We start from the raw sequence: 10,394 nt of genomic DNA, 5'->3' as shown, positions 1-10,394 counted from the left end.
AGAGAGAGAGAGAGAGAGAGAGAGAGAGAGAGAGAGAGAGAGAAGAGACCTAGAAAACTCAGAATTGATATCCACTGCTGCTATTATTTTTGGTGCCAGCCCACTTGAAGGCAGTTATGTTAAAGTAAGAAAACTCAGAGTATAAATGCTAAGATTACTACCCAAAACGTAGACAATGACTTATACAGCCAGAGTCTCTAATGGCATCGCTGAGCCTTGACACCAGTGTGGATGTTTACCTGTTTATTTCCTTGTCATTCCACACAATGTTATGTGCCTTACTTTGGCCCATGGAATGTGTATGGACCTAAAGTATGCAGAAGCTTTGATTGAACTTGAATCAGTTTGGCCTCTTATTCCTGCCCTCTACCAGGAGAACAGCATCTCCCAGAGAAGGGTTACTCCTTCAGCCTGGATGCTGGAGCGAGAAGACTGGGTGAATAGAGCCACGCAGAGCTCTCGCTGCATTACACATCTGTGAGAAACAAAGTTTGTGGTTGTAAGCTGCTGGGATGTTTTGGCATTGTTAATTACCACTATGAATGATAACTGGGTAAAACAACTATCGTACTCAGTTAAACCACTAATTGTTGGTAACTGACAGCTGAACGCATTCCAAAATAATGTATCCATGATGTGTACATGAATAAAGAATTATCACTTTACTTATATGCACTCTCTGTGCAGCAATTTGCAGTGTGTCTTAACTGACAGAACTTAGCACCAGGATATTATAAATGTGACAGGCTCTAGGAAAGGGACAATGCAGGGAATGATTGCAAATGTGTGTGGCCTTGCCCAGAGAAGGTGACAGTATGGAGACCTGGATAGCTACAGGACTACAAGAAGCTACAAAGCACTTGAGGCTGGCTCTTTAAAACAAACTTTACTAATGGTTAACATCCCTCTGCTCATCGCAGTAAACCAAATATATTATAAAAGGACCAGGAGTAAGCTGCTCTTTCCAAACTTTAAAGCATAATGGAAAACACTGGAAGAATTTAGTATTCAGGAGTAATAGATACACATTCCTGTTTTCACTTCATGCCAAAGAATACTTAAAAGAAAACCAAGATAGTGACAGAGTGAGTCATTCTAATGCATACCCAATTATCATTTATCAAAAACTTTTTTTCTTAAAAAGAGGATATAATTATTTCCCCCACAAAAGTATTCACTATATTTCCAGTAATTTTATAGAGTGGTGTTTAATTGATGCTCTGATTTATGCCTTATCAATATGTGAGCCAGTTATTCAGTTTCTTTCATATTTAATATCAATGTTCTGGTTATACTTGAATACATTAGCTCCCCCTCCAGGATACTCCAGACAATAAATTGTACCTCCAAATATCCAGTTGTTCCTGTCAGAAATCTTGGAATAATTCTTCATACCACACTTTTTCTCATTAGCCCTCTTCCACTATTAATTCAACAATGAAGACAATAGGTTCTACAAAGCATATCTCAGTTCTATCACCTCTTTCCATTTGCACTAGCAAAATCCTAGCACCAGATATAATCTCTTGCCCAGACTACTATAAACATCTCCTAGTTTATAAATCCCACTGGTCTTTTTTTTGTTTGTTTAAAAATGCTTAATGACTTCACATAGGTTATGGAATAAGAATCTTAAATTCTTAAGCTGGTCAATAAATCCTGGTGATGTGACTATCCCTACCTCATATTACACCAATCACCCCTTGCTCTGTACTATCCAACCACACTGGCTTTTTTTCAATGACTCTGGCTCCCACTGTAACATCTTCTCCTGACTTAGAGTCTGTGCATATGCCACTCACCCAGCTGGAATTCTCCTGCTCCTCTCTTTGCCTGGCTAACCCCTATCATCTTAGAGGTCTTATGCATAATTAAATGTCAGCTAGTCAGAGATGCTACTTCTGCATCCAGATACTATTATGTTCACTCTCAGTACCTTAGTCATTTCCTTCTTAGTTCTTGTCATAACTTGAAATTATATATCCCTAGAGTGATTATTTGTTTGACGTCCGCCTATCCCATTAGACTATAAGCACCCTGAAAAACAGGGGTCACATTAGTAATCAGCCTTGCCAAGCACAAGGTCTGGCACAGAATCATAGCACAATAACTATTCAGAATGAATGCATGAATAAATGCATGAACTTGAGTAAAATTTATTAAACTGAGAAAATGTTGTAGGTTCCCATAGATATGCTAATTTTTTTTGTCATATCGACCCAACGAGCTATAAAATGAGAATTATGTATCACTCTGGTTTCTTTGATTTGTTTACAAATCAGGGGAGCCATTACTGCATCATATAAGAATAGTATCAGAGTTCCGTGACTTCCAGTGTATCAAAATACACGTGCACACAAAATGACAAATCAAGAAAGTCAAAGTGCTTGAAACCTGCACAGTTTTCTCAAGTGAATCAATCTTTGTATCTTTTAAATGTAGCTTGGTTAATTATTATAATTTTAAACCATCAAAAAATACATCTTTATATTAAAATATAAATTAGAGATATGTTCATGTATAACAGTGATGCCATAAATTGGACATCAGGATTCCACTTGCTCTAGAATTTCGCTCAGTGAATTTGAGAGGAAGGGAAGGTTGGGTTATCTTCAGAACACACAACTCCCCAGCCCCACATCTTAAGACAACAGCACCATCTTTTTTGCTCATGCTACATGTTGAATGCACGTGCTCAAGGATGACTTCAGTTGTTCGGGGACCAGGCTCATGGAGGCTCCATCCTGATGCATGTTTCCATAACGGCTACATCAGGGTAAAAGCAAATCATGCACTGGGTCATAAATATTTCTATCAGAAGAGACACGCCTCACGTTTTGCTCCTATTGCATTAGCTAAAGTAAGTTACATGCCATGCCTAACTTCAAAGAGGAATGGGGAAGCACAATCCTGTGATGTTCTCGGAAAGGAAAGAGAAGAAATTGAAGGGAACCACACTAATGGCTACAAGAGTCACTTAGAGGCATTCAGAATTATAAGTGAAACCATTCATTCACTCAACATGCATTTTTTTCCCCCTGCATTATGCTATGAGCTAGTTTGCTAAGGATAAAAAAAATCAAGTGAGCCACTATGTATGTGCTGGTTTGGGAGACAGCCGTTTAAACAATTATGAAATGATGCTATGAATAAGGCATATTCACAGATTGAAGCATCCCAGTAAACACCAACCAAAAGTGATCTTTGGGTGATCACAAAAATCACACAAGTTAAAGGTTTGATCATCAAAAAAAAAAGCAATGTACAGATAACGTATTATAGAATTGTATACTTGAAACCTACATAATTTTATTCACCAATGTCACCCCAATAAATTTAATAAAATTTAAAAAAGGATTGCTTAAAAAGGGGATAATCAAGGAACTCTAAAGTTTCATTAAACTATATTGTATTCTGTATATTTTTCATTTAACTAAGCACTCTCAAGACAATTTACCAACTTAATAGTGATCTTTATTCAGCTTAAGGATAAATGTCTTCCTTGACTTGATCCTAGAAGAGAGTGGAAATCCCTTCAAGTAGCACCAGAGTTTTTTGTTGCCTTCTTTTTCAGTGTAACTACTAGAAGCTATTATATTACTTTTTATTACATGAGCCCATTACACTGTAATTCTTGACTCAATAAAATGTTTTACCATCTATATAAAAAATATACTATTTTACCCATTTTGTTAAACAATAACATAAAACTAAGTAACACTTAAGACAAGAAAACATTCATCTATATTCCCAGAATCCAAGTCAACTTTCTTTTTTCTGCATTCCTGTGTATTTTTTACACATAATCATACCAATAAATTCTACCAGGAAAAGGGGAAGAAGTTAAGAACATATTCCATTCTAAAAGCTATGGATAACTTTACACATCCAAAGAAGAAATGTACCCTTGAAGTTTGGGGCTGTCCTGGTCACATTCAGAGCTAAACAGAGTGGCAACTGAATCCCTAAGCCTGGTTACAAAAAGACTGACGTGTTATACCCTTAGCAGCCACCATAAAACCATGTCCCCAGGGCTGAATTTATGCTAATTAATAAATGGTAGAGAAGATAGACACTTTGCCAACTACTACAGTAGACAAGTGCCTTTGGTTTGGCTCAGGGAATATTTCTAGGGTACATAAAGGGACAAAGGGCTTGACAGATAGACAATTATACTTAGGGAAAACAGATGTTAAACATTGCTTATACACATCCTTGCTCTAACATTTTACTCACCAGCATATTTTAGTTCCTAAGATAAATGCATTCTCAATTTTACCCATTGTCTTCCTATTTCCCAATACAGTTTCATAAAGGAGCATTTATCCCATATCCATATAGAATGTGATTCTGGTAATCCATGTATTTATTAACTATTCATAAAGCTATTTTCCTTATGATTGTTGTACAGAAAATCAATATGCCTTGCAGTTCTCGTCTTTTCTTCCTATGCCAATGTATAAAAAGACATCACCTTTGCACCTCTTGTCCCTTGTTCAGATCCCACTTTGGTGGCCGCTGGTGCTTGCATCTCAGCAGCTCAATTTTTGTCTGCAGGAAGTAATCTTAGATATGTCAAGGTACAAAAAGCAAGCAAGCAAGGAAGGAAGCAAACACAAAACACCCGTAACTCCTTATATGTCTAAATAATCTCATTTATATGTGATAAATTAGATATTTTTCAAAATCAAACAGGTATTATTACGGAGGTAATTCAAACCCTCATGGGTAAAAGTTGACACTTTGCCTTATCTTTAACATCTAGTCTTAGGACACTGAGACTTGGTCATGTAAAATGGTGTGTGGGATTAGATTCACAGATACAGAAATATGTTCCGTTCTATCACACCCACGAGTCCCAGAAAAGTACACTGAGAGCTGGCATGAATAGGAATAATTCTACAAATGAAATGCGTGGCTAATGTGTTGATATGTAAGGGATTGATTCAGTCACCATGGTTTTTTTTTTGTTCAATTTTAAACATTGCTGTACTAGACATTTTAATTTTCTTTTTAAAGAGGGCTAGTATGTGTCACTGTTTAGGTATATCTTGTTAAATCAATACTTTTGTTTGTAAATATTTCTGTATGTCATTGTTTATAAACCAAATACATAGTTTAAGAAAACTATGTAATTTCAAAAATACCTTATAATTATTGCTACTATGTTTTAACAGTTAGGGCAAAAACATCCTGCCCTAAGTTTCCCAATAACCAAAGCCTCTAGATAGAGTGGACTCAGAATAGGAGCATTAGAAAAAACATTAAACGAGAAACACTTATTTCAAATTTGTCTCATGAAAGCAGAGAGAAATGAGTGATAACAGGTATATAAGCAGATATTTAGTAGTAAGAGGAAACTTATTATTTCAAAGCACACTTCAAAAGGTAACTTTGTAATGCAAAAACAAAGTAACAGAAATTACTATGTTTCACAGATTCCAACTGTATCATATTTTATTTTCTTGATTAGTATGTTTCTACTTAATATTTGAGGCAATACTTTATAGAAAAGCCCAATTTTAGATCATTTTTTGGTTTTTTTTGAAAACTCATTAAACTTTAATGAAATTAGTAAATTTAAAAGAGAATTCATTTATCTGAAATGAATTGAACAGCTCTCCATCATCTAGTTAGTCATTTAGTTGGCATTATACTAAAAAGGTCAATAATTTAAAAAGAACATTTTAATTTTCATTAAAAAAGGGCATAGTATCCAAATTTAGGATGCTTCAATATTATTTATTTCTTAAATAAAGGTATCTTTTTAAAACTAGAATCTGTAACAGCTGTTAAATTTATAGCATTAAATTGCTTAGACAGTCAAACCATAGTGGAAAGATAAGGCAACCATCCAAAAAACTTAAGCCAAATTAAAACTCAGGCCAAAAGTTAGGCCAAAAAATGAAATGAGAAAGAAATGTATTTTGGGTGGGGTCATCTTATTGGCTGGCTTCATTAACTGGATTTATTGGATCAAGGATCTTCTTCCTAGTTCCCTTTGCTCAGGTGCAAAGGACTCCAATAGTTTCAAGGGTGTGATTTTACTGGTCCAGGTTGGGAGCCAAGAGATCTGGTTCAATGTTCAATTTCTGTTTCTCTCACTAACAATTTATGACCTTGAGCAAGAAAGCCAGCTTAGCTGGGCTCAGTTTCCTCTTTTGTAAAATCAGACCCTCTTAATTCCTGTCCATTTCTGAAGTGTTATGAACTCCTGAAATAGTGAGATTACAGCTGTGTGTGTGTATGTGTGTGTGTGTGTGTGTTATAAAACAGAGTAATTACAGCTGTGTGTGCATGTGTGTGGTGTGCCCAATGTTCAACAATAGAGTATTACCCTAAGGACATTGCTAATATTTAACAATCACTGAAAGTTTAAATAGGTATTTGATTTAATTACAATAGCTCTTATAATTGTCTATAGAAATTAATCACACTTGAAGTAGAGAAGAAAATTTTTTCATCTCTTGAATGACACTGACTCAGAATAACACTGGAGTAAATATCCACTGTGATATCAGGGCTCAAAATATGTGGTCCATCCTATGTGACTGTAAGATGCCTACTCATGGTAAGAAGTACAACGGGGAATGCACTAGATGCAGAACATTTAAGCAGTTACTACTCAAGAAGCCTAATTATTGGCACTTTTATGTTATTTTAGTTACACCATTTGAGTCACATTATTTTTTAAATTCAGCTGACACATTCTAGCTTTGTGTCCATTACTCACAAATGTCTTCATAACACTTAGGCACTGTTTCAATAAGGTTCATTTCTTGCCTTTCCTTCTATTACCAAATAATTTGATAATGTATCCAGCCATCCATAAAATGTGTTTCACTATACAAAAGTATCTTTTTCTATTTCAATATCATAATAGCTTAAATAGCTATAATATTTTTTCATTGCTGAAGTGACTCAAACAGATCTTTTTCAACTGTTTCTTTCCCATCTTTTCCTCTGCTAGCTCTGTATATCACAGCACCACCTTCTTCTCTTTCTCCCTATGAAAGCCTCATAATGATAGTGAGATTTATCATCATCACTTAAACTATCAGTATTTTTCTTTTCAGGTCAGCTACCTCTGCCCTATAATTTCAACCTATAGCTTCTCACCTGTTTTCATACTACTTTACCTCTTGAATGGCACAAAATGTAATCCTATCTGATCACATATACCACCAGCCCCCCACCACCACACACACACACACACACACACACACACACACACACATTCTACAATTCTCTTGCTTTTAAATTAATAAATTTGTTATGCTACTGTCCTGGACATGGTATCACTATCTTCTGATGTTAAATATGCTCTCAGCCTTACTGAACTTTATGTAGAGCAAAAATATTCTGGAACAACTGAAGAAACCACATCTTTAGAAGCCAGTAAATTAATTCTTTAAATAGTGTAAGCATCTATTCCATTGTTAAAATATTTAGACAGATCATGTCAATGCTGATGTAAATTTCAATATGTTATCTCTGGTAACTACTGTTGCTTTCATGTGTATTAAATAAAATAATATTTTGTATAGAGATTTTAAGTAATTTATCAAGCAATGAACGATGTAATGAAAGTGAGTGTATGCAGGAAATTCTTTGGGTTATTAAATTTACTTAATAATTTTCCATATGTCATTGAATGACAAATGATCATTTTTCTATCATCATTAATAATTTAAATAGAACATATGATAACTCTTCAGAGAGGCTTATGTATCAAATATGTCACCACAGTTGTAAAATAGACATGAGAACTGTTGACTCAAAATGTGCTTTATTGAAAGCTTCCTGTATGTACTTTTATATGACAGATTCTAATAGCTTATTAAATGTTTCTGTCATGAATTAATTATGCCAGGAACATAAGTACCAGTATCTTCTGTACCAACATTAATTGATGGTAACAAAAGTAATATGGTGTATGACCGCCAAATATGCATATCACTTTGAAAAGCTGGTTGAAAATGTTAATTCTCCTTTATTCATTAGGAAATAGTTCTATGATCTACAGATGTCAGTCATTTAACAAGCACTAATTTATGCCTACAAAGTAGAGGGCATGGTATGGAGAAAGAGGCACAAGAGCCAAATCTGGGTTTAAATCTTCATCACTTTCTAGCAATCTAACATGGGCTTGTCACTTGTTGTCTTTGACCTCAGTTTTCTAATCTTTCAAATGGTGAGAATAATGCTTCTTACAGAATTGCTTTGAAGTAAAGCACCTGACTCATGGTAGGGGTTTAGTAACAGATAGCTGTTATTATGACTACAGTTCATGCACTATGATAAGGAAAGCAAGATGACAAGGGATGTTTCCTGATCAAAAGAGCTCATGGATTTCTGTGCATAATCACACACACACACACATATTATTTAAATGGCATACCTTAAAAACACACTATATCATCATTATACACAACCACATATTCACACACACACACACACACACACATACACACACACACGTTACTATAGGAAAACTGATTTGTACCAAAAAGTTTATGTTGCACTCTTCTAAAATGTCCAAACCATTTTCCACGCATCATTTTGTCTTATTATTTGCTATGCACTAGAATTATAAATTAGCTATTACACATTACCTCTATTTCATAGCATTAAAGAGGCTGATTTATATTACCTAAAATCACATGTTATTTTGCAAATTTACATGACTGACTAGACTTATCCAAAAAAAAGAATGTGGATGATACTCTACAAAACAGTCATTGTTACTGGAGAAAAATAATACTCCAAACAATGTCGTTTTTAGATGGTGTGGTTGTTATAATTGTTATACTCAATGAATAGTATATATTCTTTAAATAAAGAATTTTCCAAAAGCTATGAGATAATTTATATGAAGGGAGAAAATGTAAAAAAGAATCCATATATAACTCAGATACTAATTTATCCATAATTGGTTACTCCATGTTGTCTATTCATTTGGATATGGAATAAAGTTATGATATCATGGAATGTGTGATCTATCCTTATATTGATGCCACAGTCATCAGAAAATTATAGTTTAAATAAATATAATTTTGATACATCAATTAAAATATAACTCATCTTCAAATTTTCAACTGTTCTAAAAAGTGGATATTATAAGTCATGACTAAAAAAACTAGATTTTTATATCAAGTATTACCATGTACTATAAACTGAAAATATAAGAGATCTAAGATATATCCCTGGGAATTAACACCATGTGGATAATATAGCTGTTTAATGACTTTCCTAATTGATAAATATTCAGTGATATTAATTACATTTTCATAATTATTTTAAAATCCAAAGCAAACAAAAATATAAACATACAGAAACACTGAATCTATGTCCTGTATTTTATAGAGGAAGCAGAAAAATTAAAAGCTTACAAAAGAAAGTGGAATGACATTTTAATTTTAAAAAATTTAATTCCAGCCTAAAGCAGTGCTAAAATTCTGAATAAAACATGGCTACTGTAATTGGACCAGGTTTATTTCTTTAAGGAGTTGTTTCTAATTCTGAAGCTGCATATGTGCAGGCACACGTGACAGGGAATGTAAGGGTTGCCATGGTAAGTATACATCTTTTCTTGGACAGTTAAGTATAAAAATAAAATGTATAAAGAACTCTCACTTCATAATCTGTCATGAAAATTGACTCTGCCTTCCCTAACACAACAAATTAGTATGATGCAATGCAGCACAGGATAGAAATAGCCCATATTCTCAAAACTTCAGCCAATTCAGATGGCTTATAAAACATGGAGTGAAAAATGAAACAAGAAGTCTCCAAGTCAGGTAACTCTAACTAAATGCAGGGTCTAGAACAAGTTCTACCTCCATTAAATTAATGAATAATTATAACTTAGGACATTCCACAGGCTTGAGACATCCCCCAGGAGTTCAAATGCAGATAGCTAAACATCACCCTCAATACACTTGAGCCCTATGACTCTCATTTTTAAGGAAAAAATGAAATCATTCCTACACCTGTACTTCAACATTCTTTCCCGTATCAGTGAAGCGGGGATTGGACTCTGCTCTAATGTCTTTTCCTGACGATCTCATGGTGGTTCTCTCTGGGTCTGTGAAGTCAGCTCAAAGCCGCCTGGATGGAGGCGTGACACTTGGACTGGGGAGGTGGCAGAATCGGTCGCGAATCGCAGCAGGTTCTGTGGCGCTGGAGAACCCACGTGTGCAGAGGCTAGAGAGAACTTTTCCGCCACGTCTCCCGGAAGGAATGCCTCATTTTTAAATAGGGGGCTGGCGGTGTTGAGGGGCTGGGTGAGAGCTGGGTGGTCAAAGAGGTGAGACGGGCGAAAGAGAAGGTTCAAGCCCTTCAACGGTATCTATCTACTGATGCTTCTCTACCCGCTATTCCCCCCCACCCCC

At 35.0% G+C, this 10,394-nt stretch overlaps 1 protein-coding gene across 1 annotated transcript in view; it reads right to left on the bottom strand.

The window, feature by feature from the left end:
* The window catches only part of LOC109377361 (leucine-rich repeat-containing protein 7-like), a gene marked incomplete at its 3' end in the record, with an annotated part of 219,158 nt that overhangs the window by 208,172 nt on the left and 592 nt on the right, over window positions 1-10,394 (bottom strand). The gene's annotated exons all lie outside the window — the stretch shown is intronic.

The sequence above is a fragment of the Hipposideros armiger genome, unplaced genomic scaffold (genome assembly GCF_001890085.2).
Source record: "Hipposideros armiger isolate ML-2016 unplaced genomic scaffold, ASM189008v1 scaffold_1375, whole genome shotgun sequence".
NCBI lineage: Eukaryota > Metazoa > Chordata > Mammalia > Chiroptera > Hipposideridae > Hipposideros > Hipposideros armiger.
The sequence above is the reverse complement of the archived record's forward strand: the minus strand, read 5'-3'. Positions and strand labels throughout refer to the sequence as shown.